Raw genomic sequence first — 17,164 nt, forward strand, 5'->3', positions numbered from 1 at the left:
CGTTCACCTTTTCTAAAAAAGAAAAAAAAAAAGTGCATATTTTTTGCAGGTATAACATTTTTTTTTTGGGAACCTGTAAAGCTTGTAATGCCAGGCTCCTGCAAACTGTCTGTGTAGCTGTATGCCCAGTGGCGATGCGTCCATTAAGAGCACACTGGTGCTGCCCCCTCTCTCCGGACACCCCCTCTATGTATCATGGACAGATTCATGCATACTGTCACCCCCTATTCAGGCATCCGGCCCCTTTTAGGATGCCAGGCACTTGAATTACAGTGGCAGGGGTGTTTTTTAAGGCACCTGATTAGAGCCATTGTCTTCAAAAAAGGTGGAACTGTGACACAGAGCATTGCGCATGGAGTCCACCCAGATGTGTTAGAAAAGCGAATAGTGTAACAGTGGCTGCATATGATGGGACACAGTTGGCTGTATATGATGGGCACAGTGGCTGTGTATATTGGGACACAGTTGGCTGTATATGATGGGCACAATGGCTGTATATGATGGGCACAGTGCCTGAATTTGCTGGGCATTTGCTGGGCACAGTTGACTGTATATGATGGGGCACAGTGGCTGCATATGATGGGCACAGTGGCTGCATATGATGGGCACACTGGCTGCATATGATGGGCACAGTGGCTGCATATGATTGGCACAGTTGGCTACATATGATGGGCACACTGGCTGCATATTATGGGCATAGTGGCTGCATTTTCTGGGCATCGTTTTCTGCATATATGATGGGCACAAGCTTCTGTATATGATGGGCACAGTTGGCTGCATATGATGGGCACAGTGGCTGCATTTAATGGGCACAGTGGCTGCATATGATGGCACAATGAGGCTGCATTTGATGTTTTTGTTTCAGTATTTTTCAGAATTTTTCAGTTTGTTTTCACACCCCCCAAAAAACGAAACAAAACATTCCTGTAAGTACAGAAGGTCAGAATACAGCTTGATACATGCCCCATTGGCCCTCATTGCTGAGGCCCAGACCACACTTGATGGTAGAGCATCAGTGACATCAAATGAGAGGAAGATTCCATTTTTTTTTTTACCTGGGGCCATCAGATGACCAATCCCAAGAAATTACCAACTTCTGACAGCAGGGGACCCCTCTGCACACACATGCAAAAGAAAGATATGCAATAAACCAGAGACTTAGGGGGACTGTTAGAACTGTTGGTTGTGGTCTCTGTCTTAAAATTTCCCAAGCAGAAAGCTGGGTAGAGGATGGTGACTGATGCAATAAGTGATCTCACATGCTGTGGCCAGGGAACTGAAATATTGCCTTTTCCAGCATCACTAGAACTGTGTGATGAGAACATGCAGATATATGCACATTCTCAGGTCGAGTCCACGCATGCACTAATTTGCTACAATCGAACATCTATTTCCAGCATGAATACACTCATCTTAGGAGCAGACAAGCAGGGGTTAATTATTATAATGTCATCCTAAAGTTGGATGATGCCATGCTCCGGATGCATGTATGTACATGAATATGTGCTGGGAGGAGCTGCATAACATGAAAGTGTTCTGTTTGCACCCAGTCTCCTTGTAAAAGCTAAGTGTATGAACTTGCTGGTCATCCCTGGCAGATATTTTTGTGAAAAATATCAGTAAATGGTAGCTGTTGCAATGTACATATCAATTTAGTTATTTATTACAAAAATAAAGACTGATTTTATTTCATTTATTTAAAATACACTTTGTTTTTTTTTGTTTTTTTCCAAGGCTACATTAACACTAGCCGCCTATGTTTAAACAAACCAGATTATCTGGAAAACATATAAAAAACAAAAATAGCTTCCTGCTCGAGGTTTCCTGTATTTAAATATACTTACATTTAAGTACATTTACATGTGTTCACATGCGTTCAGAGTATCCAGCTAAACTTAATGCACCTAAACACAGACAATCAGGTAATTGCACAGTGTGAATTATACCTTTTAAAATCATTACATGAATTTATATATATGTGTTTGGAAATGTCCTATAAACGCATGTATGTCACTGCCCATGTGAATGAGGCCTACATTTACTAGCTTGCGTTCTTTAAAGAAAAAAAAAAATTTGATGTTTATAGCTGATGTTTAGCTAAAGAAAATTCCTACAGCTTTGGTCATATCACCTAACTGTAATGAAGTAATTCCCACGTTGTGTAGGCAGCTGGATCCTGAGAAAATATTCACGGCAGGGATGCCTATCTGCTTCTTGTCACTGAATTTTCAGCGCTGTAGTAGTTAACAGCTTTGAATCTTTTTTCAGAAAAGCAGTGGAAATGGTTGGATGGAGACCCATCGTTCCTCGTCCCCCCTCTTCACCCTACATTGATAAAAGCATACAGGGCAAAGGGGCACGCCCTCCCTGATCCACCCACCCAGACCCTAATCTACATGCAAGGTGCGGCAGGCATGGATTGCAATAGGATTTTTTTTTCTGATGCACATGATTAAAACCTTATGCCGCGTACACATGATCGTAAATTCGGCCAGCAAAAGACCGATGAGAGCTTTTGGGCGGAAAATGCAATCCTGAGTATGTTCCATCAGACTTTTGCTGGCCGAATTTCGGCCAGCAAAAGATTGAGAGCATGTTCTCAATTTTTCGGTCAGATATCCGAAAATCCGTTCGTGTGTATGCAATTCTGACGCGCAAAAACTCACGCATGCTCAGATTCAACTACGAGATGGAAGCAATTGATCTGGTAAAACTACCGCTCGTAATAGACATAGCGCATTTGTCATGCTGAATTAGTTATAATAGTTTAATGCTGTGCATTCTCTTCTTCTTTACAATTCTAGAATAATGAAGTTGTTTTGCTGCTCATATTCACACAGAGTTCTCACAAACTTCTTTCTTCATTATTTCTCCTGATCTCATGAATAATCTTTTTTGTTTTTAAAGCCAGATCTCCATAATGATGTTTGGATTTTTTTTGTTCATGTTATTTTTATTTTTTTAATCAAGAACTCCTTTTTTGGGAATTTTTTGTTTTCTAGTCATCTCCTTCATTTTTTTTTGCACAACAACACTATTATCTTGTCTTTTAAAGCTCAAGGAGGTTGGTTGGAGTCCCTTGTTAATTTGACATTGTATTTTTGAAATGTACCTGTCTACTCACAAACACAAACTGTCCTATTTGAAGAAAAACACATAGGCAAGTATTTAAAAAAAAAAATCTCCATTTATTCTGTCTGATAACAAAATAAATAAGGCAACGCTGGAGAAACTGTTGGAGTTTGTGAAACCTTTCTACCCCAGGGCACACATCAACTATTTGGAAAAAAAATGGTAGCTTGAGAAGTCCATATAATGGGGAGCACAATCTGGTCTAGGACTTCCAGAGATCATGAACAGCAGCAGATGATATATATACCCCCAGGCTGTGGTACTACAACAGCCTGCGTCTTCTGTCAGATCAGACTGAACCCTGGCCATAACTTTTTTGTCTTCCTTGCAGCCTTCCCTGCAGCCTTCCTTGCAGCCTTCCTTGGAGGCTGTGGCTCTCGAGGTGGACTTGTGGCAAGAGGAGGAGGAGGATGGGCAAGCATACATAAGTGCATGCTATCACTTATTTGGCCACTCAACCCCTTTTGAATGGCCTTAAAAACAAATTTCTGACACCTGAGGTGTTGGCCCTCCTCCATCTGCTGCAATTTAGCAGCTGCATAGGCCATAGGCCTCTTTAGCATTGGGGGGGGGGCTTTTCAGGGCCACATTAGTGTCCTTAATGAAGCCCAGTGCTGGCTCCTCCATATTACTCCCCTTCCTGGCCCTTTTTGTTGGAAGGCGGAGTGGAGGCACCTGGGATTGGGTGAGGCTACAGGACCCTGCCACCTCCTGGCTGCCACTTACCCCACCTCCTCCTGGCTGACACATTCCAGAGCCTCGTCCTGGCTAAGGTCTTCCTGTGTGTGAAAAAGGTACATATTTTAGTTTTTGGTTCATCAATCACACACAATTTTCAGCTCATGACTGTTGCAAATTGAATGTTAATAAATAGAAAAGACTATCATTCTGACCCCAGCATTTTTCATTCTTGTCATACTCATTTTTGGCCCCTACTGTCAATTGATATGTCAAACACTTTTTGTTAAATCATTCATTTGTTAGCAAAAATAACATCTAGTTAACAACAATCATTTTCGGACAATAAATATGTTAGAAAATACTATACCTGGCTCCACCTGGGTCTTCGGAAGCCTCAGCTGGGGGTTGAGGGAAGGGTGGATGAAAGTGTAGAAAGTGATTCCCTTGCTTCCATCTGGTCTTCCAGAAACCGCATCCTGCTGTAGAACCACAGACTGGGTACATGGACATCCTCTACTGCAGCTCCTAATCTCATGGAAGCCTGGACCTTATTAAGCTCCTTCCTATATGTGCTTCTCAAGCTACCAATTTTCCTCTCCACAAACTCAATGTCTGCGTTGGGGACCTGCGTCTTCACATGTTCCAGCAGTTTCTCCAGCGATGCCTTCCTAGCTGGTTTATTTTGATACAAGGGTTTTTTTTTTACCTCCCACAAATTTTGCATATCCCTGTATTTGTCTATGAAGTGGCCCATGAATTCAGGGTTTTTGAATTGTTTCATATTGCTGCAAGACAAAACACAAGACAAAAACACTAAATATCAGGCTAAACACTCCTAATCTTATCCTAATATAGGCCTCAATCTAGAATCAGTAAAGGCCACTGATGTACCAAAGTTAAGATGTTTAGAACGTTCGTCCTCCTTCCTCAGCACACCGAACGTACATACGACACACGTGTCTTAACCTTATATACACTGTGCATGTGCGAAACTCCGCGTTGCCGCCCCTGACACAGAAGGTGATTACTACTAGTAGTAACGAGGAGGAAAGCCCGGAGGCCGAAGCGTCCCGATCCAGGTTTAAGGCCTCCAATACGTCCTTTGAGGAGATGGTGGAGATGGTCCACATATTGAAGAGGGCCAACTATGATGGAAAGAATGGGCTGTACCCAAACACCAATCTGTGAAAGGCCAAAATCAAGATTAAAGTGGTGAAGAGTCTGCGGGACAAATTTGTGATACGACGATCAAAGGAGCAATTAAGGAAACACTGGTCAGACCTAAAATTAAGGGAGCAGGATAAGTACAGAAGAATAAAAAAAGTGCTTAAAAGTGCTTAAAAAAAGTAAGCACTTGTCGTGTGTTCCTATTATTATTATTAACTTGCATGCTGCTCCATGTGCTTTTCTTTACTGTTGTACAGTTTTAAATGGCTACTTTCATGTTTGCGGGCACAGTAATCGTTCGTAGGAAACATTGTTTGTTTGCCAACTAAATACAATGTTTTTAGCTGATACAGGGTTAACTACATTTGGTCATGCTAATTTGTATTAAAAGAAGTTTAGGACATTGTTGTCTAGATGTGTTTCAAACTAGAATGAATTGCAAACTTTATTCAGTGGAATGTAAGGAGAGGACACTCAGCAGCCGTTTACACATCTGGACTCAGGAGCACTAGTGTGGGACACCAGAGCAAATTTTTTAGGGTGACCCACACAGGTGCTCCAGTGGATACCTGGGGTGTCTCCATGTGTGAAACTTGTCCAAAAAAGGTAAGTATTCCAGCTTGGTTAAAAGGGAATTAATCATGTCTTCAACTTGGAACTCTGCCCAAACAGAAAATTCACATTCATATTTCTGGACACAAATATCTGTGTGCTAAGTATACCTTTTGTTTCATTCTCATAGGGGAGAAAGACTCGCTCTGTCAGAGGACAACATGAACCCCCCACCTCCTCAAGAAGGATGTGGAGGAAGGAGAGGTGGAAGAAGTGCTGGAATTTGGCACCACAACAGGTCAGTGTCGGACACCACAGATTCAGGTAATAGATGTTTGCCTGCATATTTTTAAGACATGGTGTGTATTTTTTTTTTAGGTGATGTTCAGGTTGTGGTACCAAAATCCAGTCATTTCACCAGTGACAGTGCACAGCTTCTTATCCGGGAAATCATGTCTTGTAGTCAGGATTTGGACCTTATCAAAGAAAAAAACGAGATTGAACAAAGACTGAAGAACATGATTGATGTACTAGGGAGAATATAAATCCTAAAAATATTCCTTTTTATTTTTAAACCAAAATCAAAAATTTTATCCAAAGTTTTAATACCATTTAACCAGTTGCCGACCGCCGCACAACGATGTACGTCGACAGAATGGCACGGGCAGGCATATTGGCGTACATGTACGTCCATGCCTTCCCGCGGGTGGGGGGCCCGACTGGGCCCCCCCCCCCCCGATGCCAGCGGCGGTCGGATTCCATGCAGGAGCGATCCGGGATGAGGGGGCGGCCATTCATTCAAGGCCACCCCCTCGCGATCGCTCCTGACGAATGAAATGGCAGCATTACATCACTTCCTCTCCTGTAATGTAAACACAGGCAGAGGAAGTGATGTAATCTCTCCTCGTGTCGGTCTTTTTCGTTCCGGCACCGAGGAGAGAGGATCGGTGAGTTGCACCTAACACTACACTAACAGTAGAACACGCCAGGCACACTTTCACCCCCCCTTCACCCCCAGATCACCCCCCCAATCACCCCCGCACCCCCAGTCACAGTGACACCAATTGCATTTTTTTATTTTTATTATTGCATTGGTGTCATTTGTGACTGCAATAACTGTTAGGGCAGTTAGGGTTAGCCCCCTTTAGCTCTAGGGTACCCCCCTAACCCCCCCAATAAAGGTTTAACCCCGTGATCACCCCCGTCACCAGTGTCACTAATAAGCAATCGTTTTTCTGATCGCTGTATTAGTGTCACAGGTGACGCTAGTTAGGCAGGTAGGTATTTAGGTTCGCGGCAGCTTTTTATAGCATCAGGGACCCCCATATACTACTGCATAAAGCCCCCTGATTGCCCCCTAGTTAACCCTTTCACCAGTGATCACCATATAACTGTTACAGGTGACGCTGGTTGGTTAGTTATTTTTTTATAGTTTTAGGGCACCCGCCATTTATTACCTGATAAAGGTTTAACCCCCTGATCACCCGGCGGGTGATATAAGTTTGAGGGTCAGATAAGGTCTGCGTCGCCCCAGGCAGCTTCAGGTTAGTGCCAGTACTGCTAACACCCACGCGTAAAGCATACACCTCCCTTAGTAATATAGTATCTGATCAGATCTATATTAGCGTCGCCAGCCGTTTAGGTTTCCCAAAACGCATTGTTAGCGGGATCAGCCCAGATACCTGCTAACACCTGCGTTTAGCCCCTCCGCCAAGCCCAGCCCAGCCCACCCAAGTGCAGTATCGATCGATCACTGTCACTTACAAAACACAACACACATAACTGCAGCGTTCGCAGAGTCAGGCCTGATCCCTGCGATCGCTAACATTTTTATTTTGTAGCGTTTTGATACAGTCGCTGACAGCCTAGGTGCTTTTTTTACCTGTGAGTCTCACTAGTGTACCCCTAAATTTAGAGCCCAAAATGGCAAAGCGAAGGTACACTAGTGAAGAGGTCTACACGTTTCTGAGCATGACAGATAGTGAAGAGGAAGTCACTCATCTGTCAGATTCAGGCTCAGAATACGATCCTGTAGAGGACAGCGGCTCCATGACAGATAGCTCTGGCGACGGAGATGAGGTCCCTGTTAAGGGCAGGTGTACCCGATCCCGAATTTTTTCTGTTGTTGAGGTGCAGGAACCACAGGTCCCTCGTATGGAGCAGAGACGTACTAGAGCCGCTCATCCTTCTGGTGAACTGGCAAGCACCAGCGGCCTAGTACACCCTGGACGTACATCCAGCACTGCAGTAGCACGTGGTGATGTGGCGAGTCCCATAAGTGCAGTTCAATCTGGCGAGGTGGCAAGCACAAGTAGTGTCCCGCTGCCACCAAGACGAAGACAAAGACAGGCCCGTCGTACCCATAGTGCCCTTCCTGCAGAATTTGCCAATCCTGATTGGGTGCCCACCACTTCTGCAGAACCCGTACTTCCCCCATTCACTGGCCAACCTGGCATTAACGTGGAAACAGTTGATTTTACGACACTTGATTTTTACTCACTGTTTTTCACCGAAGATCTCTATAGATCTATTGTGGACCAAAGCAATTTGTACGCTGGTCAACACATCGCCACTGTTCCCCAGTCCGCCCTTGCCAGACAATGGAAACCAATTACGGTTTCCGAATTTAAGATCTTTCTGGGCCTCTCCCTCAACATGGGCATAACCAAAAAAGAGTGAGTTGCGGTCATATTGGTCCACTGACCCAATTCACCATATGCGCGTGTTCTCTGCTTCCATGTCCAGGGCACGATACGAGCAGATTTTGCGGTTCATGCACTTCAGCGACAATGAACTCTGTCATCCTCGTGGAGACCCTGCATACGATCGGCTCTACAAATTCGGCCCCTCATAAACCACTTCAACCAACGTTTTGCAGACTTGTTTACTCCCCATGAAGTTGTCTGCGTTGATGAGTCCCTGATTAAGTTTTCTGGTCGCTTGTCATTCAAACAATACGTCCCCAACAAGCGCTCCAGATACGGGGTCAAGATGTATAAGCTCTGTGACAGGGCCACAGGCTATACACGTAGTTTTATGGTTTATGAGGGTAAAGATAGTCACGTAGAGCCGGAGAACTGCCCTGACTACATAGGAATCGCTGGCAAGATAGTGTGGGACATGGTGTCACCCTTATTCGGAAAGGGGTACCATTTATATGTGGACAAATATTACACGAGCGTGCCACTGTTTAGTCACTTGTTTGATCAGCAGATTGGAGCATGTGGCACCGTGCGACCTAATCGCCGGGGCTTTTCCCAGCGGCTTGTAGAGTCTCGTCTTAGGCTGGGGGAGAGAGCCTGCTTGTGGAGTAATAATTTGCTTGCTATGAAGTGGAGGGATAATAAGAATGTTTTCGTTCTTACCTCCCTTCATGCAGACACGACGGTCCAAATTCCTACGGCGACTGGTATTGTGGAGAAACCCCTCTGTGTCCACAAATATGGGAGGGGTGGACCTCAATGACCAGTTGTTGGCGCCGTATCTAGTTGCCCGTAAGGCCAGACGCTGGTACAAAAAAGTGTCTGTTTATTCCAATTGGCTATGCTGAATGCTTATGTGCTACACAAAGCTTCAGGACGGACTGGATCCTTCCTTAAATTACAGGAGGATATCGTCAGAGCCCTTCTGTATCCAAGCGGTGATCCACCTCACGTTCCCCAACCAGATGCAGTAAGCCGGCTGCATGAGAGGCATTATCATTATGTCCTTCCGAGTACCCCTACCCAACGAGCCACCCAAAGAAAATGTCGTGTCTGCAGAAAGCGCGGATATAGGCGTGACACCCGTCATTATTGTCCCCGCTGTCCTGACAATCCTGGTCTTTGCATTGGTGAATGTTTTGAACGCTACCATACACTAGTTGAGTATTAGCGTAGGGTACAGCATTGCACGGGCTAGGCACACGTTCACAGGGTCTCCCAAGATGCCATCGCATTTTGAGAGACCCAAACCACTGGAAACGTTACAAAAGAAGTGTTAAAGTTACATAAAAAAGTGTTTAAAAAAAAAAAAAGTAAAAAACCAAAAAACCAAAAATAGTTGTCGTTTTATTGTTCTCTCTCTCTCTATTCTCTCTCTATTGTTCTGCTCCTATGTACTGTATTCTATTCTGCAATGTTTTATTGTTAACCATTTTTTGTTTTCAGGTACGCCATTCAGCTGTAGCGTGGATTTATTTATCTTGACAGCAACAGCGTTTGCTCCCACGATACATAAAGCGGCGACTCCAGCACTGTCGGATGTGATTTCACCACCATAGTTAAAAAAGAGCATATATGCCAAAGCATGGGGGCATAAGGGGTGGAGGAGCGATTTGCTCCTACCTTTTGCGGGAGGATGCCCCCATGCTTCGACATATATATATTTTAGGCACAGATTGTGTTAAATGTGTTATTTTTTGCTATATATTTTTTTTTTTTGTATTTGCTTTGCAGGTATGGTAAGTCCTACTGTTATACTGTAATGTTACTTTGATTTATTGTTAACCATCATTTGCTTAGCAGGTACGCCATTCTGCTGCAGCGTGGATTTATTTATCTTGACAGCAACAGCGTTTTGCTCCCACAATACATAAAGCCGTGACTCCAGCACTGTCGGAGGTGATTTCACCACCACAGTTAAAAAAGAGCATATATGCCGAAACATGGGGGCATAAGGGGTGGAGGAGCGATTTGCTCCTACCTTTTGCGGGAGGATGCCCCCATGCTTCCGCATATATAAATGGTGCATGTATGCCCACCATTAGACGTGGGTGGATGAAGGGAGGTATTCTAATGGTGGGCATACCCACCGATCAATATTTTTTTTTCGTTCAGCCCACAGGCTGCATGAAAAAAAAATTACAATATATGCCCAACCAGTTCCAGCAACATACTGGTATGTTGCTGGACTTTGAGTGCTTATACCAGAATGATGCCTGCAGGTTTAGGTATCATCTTGGTATCATTCTTTTCAGCCAGCGGTCGGCTTTTATGTAAAAGCAATCATAGCGGCTAATTAGCCTCTAGACTACTTTTACAAGCAGTGGGAGGGAATGTCCCCCCCCCCCGCACCATCTTCCATGGTTTTCTCAGGCTCTCCTGTCTCAACAGGGAACCTGAGAATGCAGCCGGTGGTTCTGCCAGCTGACCATAGAGCTGATCAGAGACCAGAATGGCTCCAATCATCTCTATGGCCTAAGAAACCGGAAGCTACGAGCATTTCATGACTTAGATTTTGCGGGATGTAAACAGCGTCATTGGGAAATTGGGAAAGCATTTTATCACACCGATCTTGGTGTGGTCAGATGCTTTGAGGACAGAGGAGAGATCTAGGGTCTGATAGACCCTCATTTTTTCAAAAAAGAGTACCTGTCACTACCTATTGCAATCATAGGGGATATTTACATTCCCTGAGATAACAATAAAAATGATAAAAAAAATATATATAAATGAAAGGAACAGTTTAAAAATAAAATAAAAAAGCAAAATAAATAATAAAGAAAAAAAAAAAAAAACATCCCTGTCCCCCCTGCTAAGGCGCAACATTGAACGCAAGCGTCGGTCTGCATGTGAGGTATCACCGCGAAGGTCAGATCGAGGGTACTATTTGTAGCAGTAGAGCTCCTCCGTAAATCTAAAGTGGTCACCTGTAAAGGCATTTAAAGGCTTTTAAAAATGTATGTAGTTTGTCGCCGCTGCACGTTTCTGCGCAATTTTAAAGCATGTCGTGTTTGGTATCCATGTACTCGGCCTAAGATCATATTTTTTATTTCATCAAACATTTGGGCAATATAGTGATTTTTAGTGCATTAAAATTAACAAAAGTGTGTTTTTTCCCCAAAAAATGCGTTTTAAAAATCGCTGCGCAAATACCGTGTGAAAAAAAAAATGAAGCACCCACCATTTTAATCTGTAGGGCCTTTGATTTATATTTACATGAAATATTTTTTCATGTAAACAAAAAGTGTCAGAAAGGGCTTTTTCTTCAAGTAGTTAGAAGAGTGGGTGATGTGTGACATAAGCTTCTAAATGTTGTGCATAAAATGCCAGGACAGTTCAAAACCTCCCCAAATGACCCCATTTTAGAAAGTAGACACCCCAAGCTATTTGCTGAGAGACATGTCAAGTCCATGGAATATTTTATATTTTCACAAAAGTTGAGGAAAAAAGACATTATTATTATTTTTTTATTTTTTTTTGCACAAAGTTGTCATTAAATAATATATTGCTCAAACATGCCATGGTTATATGTGAAATTACACCCCAAAATACATTCTGTTGCTTCTCCTGAGTACGGGGATACCACAAGTGTGAGACCTTTTGGGAGCCTAACCGCGTACGGTACCCCAAAATCCAATCACCACCTTCAGGCTTTCTAAGGGTGTAAATTTCTGATTTCATTCCTCACTGCCTATCACAGTTTCGGAGGCCATGGAATGCCCAGATAGCACAAAATCCCCCAAGTGACCCCATTTTGGAAAGGAGACACCCCAAGCTATTTGCCGAGAGGTATGGTGAGTATTTTGCAGACCTTCATTTTTGTCACAAAGTTTTGAAAATTGAAAAAAATTAAAAAAATATAAATTTTTCTTTTTTTTCTTCATTTTCAAAAACAAATGAGAGCTGCAAAATACTCACCATGCCTCTCGGCAAATAGCTTGGGGTGTCTACTTTCCAAAATGGGGTCATTTGGGGGGGGTTGTGCCATCTTGGCATTTTATGGCCTTCAAAACTGCGATAGGTAGTGAGGAGTGAAATCAAAAATATACACCCTTAGAAATCCTGAAGGCGGTGCTTGGTTTTCGGGGCCCCGTACGCGGCTAGGCTCCCAAAAAGTCCCACACATGTAGTATCCCCGTACTCAGTAGAAGCAGCAGAATTTATTTTGGGGTGTCATTTAACATTTGCCCATGGCATGTGTGAGCAATATATCATTTAGTGACAACTTTGTGAAAAATAAATAAAGTTTGTAATTTTCCCGCAACTTGTGGCAAAATATAAAATATTCCATGGACTCAACATGCCTCTCAGCAAATAGCTTGGGGTGTCTACTTTCTAAAATGGGGTCATTTGTGGGGGTTTTGTGCCATCTTGGCATTTTATGGCCTTCAAAACTGTGATAGGTAGTGAGGAGTGAAATTACAAATGTATGCCCTTAGAAATCCTGAAGGCGGTGCTTGGCTTTCGGGGCCCCGTACGCAGCTAGGCTTCCAAAAAGTCGACCACATGTGGTATCCCCGTACTCAGGAGAAGCAGCAGAATGTATTTTGGGGTACAATTCCACATATAACCATGGCATGTGTGAGCAATATATCATTTAGTGACAACTTTGTGTAAAAAAAACAAAAAACTTTTTTTTTGTCATTATTCAACTGCTTGAAGCAAAAAAATTAAATATTCAATGGGCTCAACATGCCTCTTATCAATTTCCTTAGGGTGTCTACTTTCCAAAATGGGGTCATTTGGGGGGGGGTTTGTACTGCCCTGCCATTTTAGCACCTCAAGAAATGAGATAGGCAGTCATAAACTAAAAGCTGCGTAAATTCCAGAAAATGTACCTTAGTTTGTAGATGTGACAACTTTTGCGCAAACCAATAAATATACAGTTATTGACTTTTTTTTAACCAAAGACATGTGGCTGAATACATTTTGGCCTAAATGTATGACTAAAATTTAGTTTATTGGATTTTTCTAATAACAAAAAGTAGAAAATATCATTTTTTTTCTAAATTTACGGTCTTTTTACGTTTATATCACAAAAAAATAAAAAATACCTTTAAAAGAAAGCTCTATTTGTGGGAAAAAAAGGACGCAAATTTTGTTTGGGTACAACATTGCATGACCGCGCAATTACCAGTTAAAGCAGCGCAGTGCCAAATTGTAAAAAGACCTCTGGTCATTGACCAGCAAAATGGTCCGGTCTGAAAGTGGTTAAAAGCCAAATTTGGAAGATGCACACAGTGTGTCAACATGTGCTATCTGCCATCAGGGGATTTTAATGTATGCGTTTTGTGGGTGCAACTCCTTCCTCCCAACTCTAGTAGGTGAGAGGAAGTGGTTGCACCCCCAAAACACGTCCATTGATCCCCCATGATGGGAGATAGCACATGTTGACATTAGGTATCGGATCACAAGAGAAATCCCCATTTTGACTCACAATTTGTGTGCATCTTCTAAATTTGGCTTTTTGACTTCACCCCATCTGATGAAGGCAAGATCAAGACCTTTTTCACACTATAAAATGTCTGATATTGCCTTCTTTTTTGCAATGTTGAACTTTGTAAGTTCCAGAGTTGTGTATGTTATGTTTGGAAACATGCCTGTTTCTGTATTTGTTAAAAAAAATTCAAGGTAAAAAACGTTGAAAAAAAAAAAAGATGTGTTTTTTTTTACCGACAAATGTTTTATAAAAACGCACATGTGAATGTGCACGGAGTAAAAGGCTTTCTACCCAACAATGTGTGGCTTCTTCTTTTAATGCTCAATAACACTTTTTGTATTAAGTTGGTGTTTTCAGTGACAATGGGTGTTATTTAAATAATGTGAAAACCACTTGGCACTACAAGTGTACTAGAATAACCTAGGAGACAGATAAAATAAATTCAAGCAGTAAATCCAAATCAAGATTTTATCAGATCATTTTTTTTTTAATTTTAAAAATATTTACAAATTAGCTGGCATAGCAGTGGCCCCCCTACCCATAAAATTTTCCACATATTTTTGATGCACCTCACGGGTGCTTTGGGGGGGGGGGGGGGCAAGCCAGATCGGACAGCTTCTAGGGCCATCAGTGTTGGTTCCCAAAGTCCGGCCTCAGGCACAACTGAGGCTATATCATTTGGAGCATTTCTTTTTAAAAAGTTGTGCAGGATGCAGCAGCATAAATCAATGTGGTTCAGTTTGTACTCCTCCTGTTTGATTGCTGTTAGAAATAGGCAGAACCGGTTGGCCATTATCCCAAAGGTATTCTCCATGACTCTTCGGGCTCTGGCTAGCCGGTAATTAAAAACCCTCTTCTCCAGGGTAAGGGTCCTCTGGGGGAATGGCTTCATCATGTGATTGCCCAGACCAAATGCTTCATCAGCAAGAAAAACAAATGGAATGAAAGTCCATCGACATTGTCTTCCGGAGTTGGCAATCCCAAGCCAATGCTCTGGAGACCTCCGTAGAGCTGGGCAAAGACTCCACCATCTGACATCTGGCCATTCTTCCCCACATCCACATATAGAAACTCATATGTCGGCGACACCACTGCCATCAACACGATACTATGCAACCCCTTATAGTTAAAATAGTATGACCCCAAATGGGGTGGTGGGACAATGTGGACGTGCTTCCCATCTATTGCCCCACCGCAGTTAGGAAAGTCCCAATGATGGGCAAAGTGGGATGCCACAGTCTGCCCCACCATTCCTGTGGCGTTGAAGGAAACTGTGGAGTCAAAACAGAAAAAAATAAAATTAATAATTTTGCACATAAACATTGCAAGCAGATTAGACACAAACATTCTTGGGCAACATCAGTATAACAATAAAATAAAATAAGGTCCACTTATCAGATTCCTCACCCCCTCTGATGGCCCGTTGTCCAAATTTTGGGGGGGGGGGGGGTTCTAAATGAGTTTGTGTGAGGGCTTACCTAGGTTGGAGTCCATGGTGCAGAGATGTACGCTCACCCTTGCAAATACACACAGCCCACGGTAACAAAGAGATAAGCTACCTGGGCTGTGAATCTGTGCACGGGGGCTTGACAGGAAAAGCCAAGGGATCGTCGAGGTAAAACCGTTGTCCGGGATTCCAGAAGGCAGCATAAACAATATACAAGCCAGGGTCAGAAGTCGGGGTCAGTCTTGGAACACTGTAACTTGAAAACAGGAACACAGGTACCTTTGGTGACAAGAGACAATGAACTGACAAAGCCCTTAGCCCTTGTACACACGGTCAGAGAATCCGTCGGAATGTGTCCTATCGGACCGTGTTGTCTGATAATCCGACTGTGTGTGGTATGCATCGGACTGATTCCGTCGGAATATCCGTCTCACCCAATTTTCCAACTTGTTGGAAATATTTTCCGACCAACTGGTTCGATTGGACATACTCCGATCATGTGTAGAGAATTTTGATCGGACCAAGTGCCACGCATGCTCAGATCAAATTCCTGCATCAAAGCTATTGGCTACTAGCCTGAACGTAGTCCCATAGTAACGAAATTACGTCATCACGTTCTGAATGATCGGATTTTTCGACAACTTAGTCCGACCGTGTGTATGCAACAGTTTCGGACAAGATCTGACGGGTAAAATCCGACGAGCAAACAGTCATTAGTTCAATACCACCTAGAGCCACTTGGGGCACAACCATGCCTGGTCATCTAAAAGACACAGTAGGGACAGTGACAGTTCCCTCCCCTTAGGAATGCCCTTAGATGATAGAACAGTCTATTTCCTTTGGGCTTTCTTTGTTTCAGAAGTTCCAGCAGGGGAGACTTTCGTCGCTCGCAAAGGCTCTTTCGAAAGTCTTCAGGTCCTGCTTACGGACTATGATGCCATTTGAGGCATACGTGCAGTCAGGAGGTAGTGGGGACACCGGCACAGTAACTTCAAGCTGGGACACCGACACCGGAATTTCAACTGGGGACACCGGCACCGGAACTTCAACTGGGGACACCGGCACCAGAACTTCAACTGGGGACACAGGAACGTCAAGCTGGAACACTGGCACAGGAACTGGGGACACAGGAACTTCAACTGGGGACACAAGCACAGGAACTTCAAGCTGGATAGCAGGCAGAGATTCAGGGGCAGCAGGAAGGATCCTAGAAGTACCCACTTCGAGAACCTTTGGCCGAGGTGGGCGAATTGGACAGAGAGAGATAAGATGCCCTCTCCCCCCACAGTAAAAACAAAGACCACAGTCTCTCCTCCGCTCTCTTTCACCTTGTGATAGCTTGGGCCGGATGGCCCCGATCGCCATGGGTTCCAAGTCTCCCAGGGAAGGTGTGTGACCTTAGGAGCGTCTAGGCCAGGGGTGCTCAACCTGTGGCTCTCCAGCTGTTGTAAAACTACCAGTCCCATCATGCCTCTGCCTCTGGGTGTCATGCTTGTGGCTGTGGGAGGCTTGCTATGCCTCATGGGACTTGTAGTTCCGCAACAGCTGGAGAGCCACAGGTTGAGCACCCCTGGTCTAGGCTTTGCGGGGTAAGGACTTCAGCTTCATGGCTTGGAACATACTGTGATGGCATGGAGTCGCATCTGTACCGGGTACTCCTGTCCCTGGATACCCGCAGGCCACGTGAGCAGAGAGCAGACTTGGGAACTCTGGTTTTCTTAGAAACAGGAATGTAAGAGTCCAGAGCAAACATGAATGCTTCCCAGCTATCCAAGACTGGACTCCTTTCCAGTAAAAGCTGATGAGCCCATGTTTTGCATTGTCCAGTGAGCAGGTTGATGGAAGCGCGAATCTTAATACAGTTGGTGGCATAGGTTCTAGGCTTAAGGGCAAACAATAGCTCACAATCCATCTTAAGACAAAAGAAGGATGCACGATTACCATCAAACCTCTCAGGCATCAAAACAAACGGTTCCGGACATGCAGGTTCCAGGGTTGGGCGTACTGTGCCTTTAAACAAGCGGGCTTCTTGCTGCAGCTCAG

This window comes from Lithobates pipiens, unplaced genomic scaffold (assembly GCF_037356315.1).
Source record: "Lithobates pipiens isolate NorthernLeopardFrog02 unplaced genomic scaffold, aLitPip1_a1.2 Scaffold_8, whole genome shotgun sequence".
In the NCBI taxonomy this organism is placed as follows: domain Eukaryota; kingdom Metazoa; phylum Chordata; class Amphibia; order Anura; family Ranidae; genus Lithobates; species Lithobates pipiens.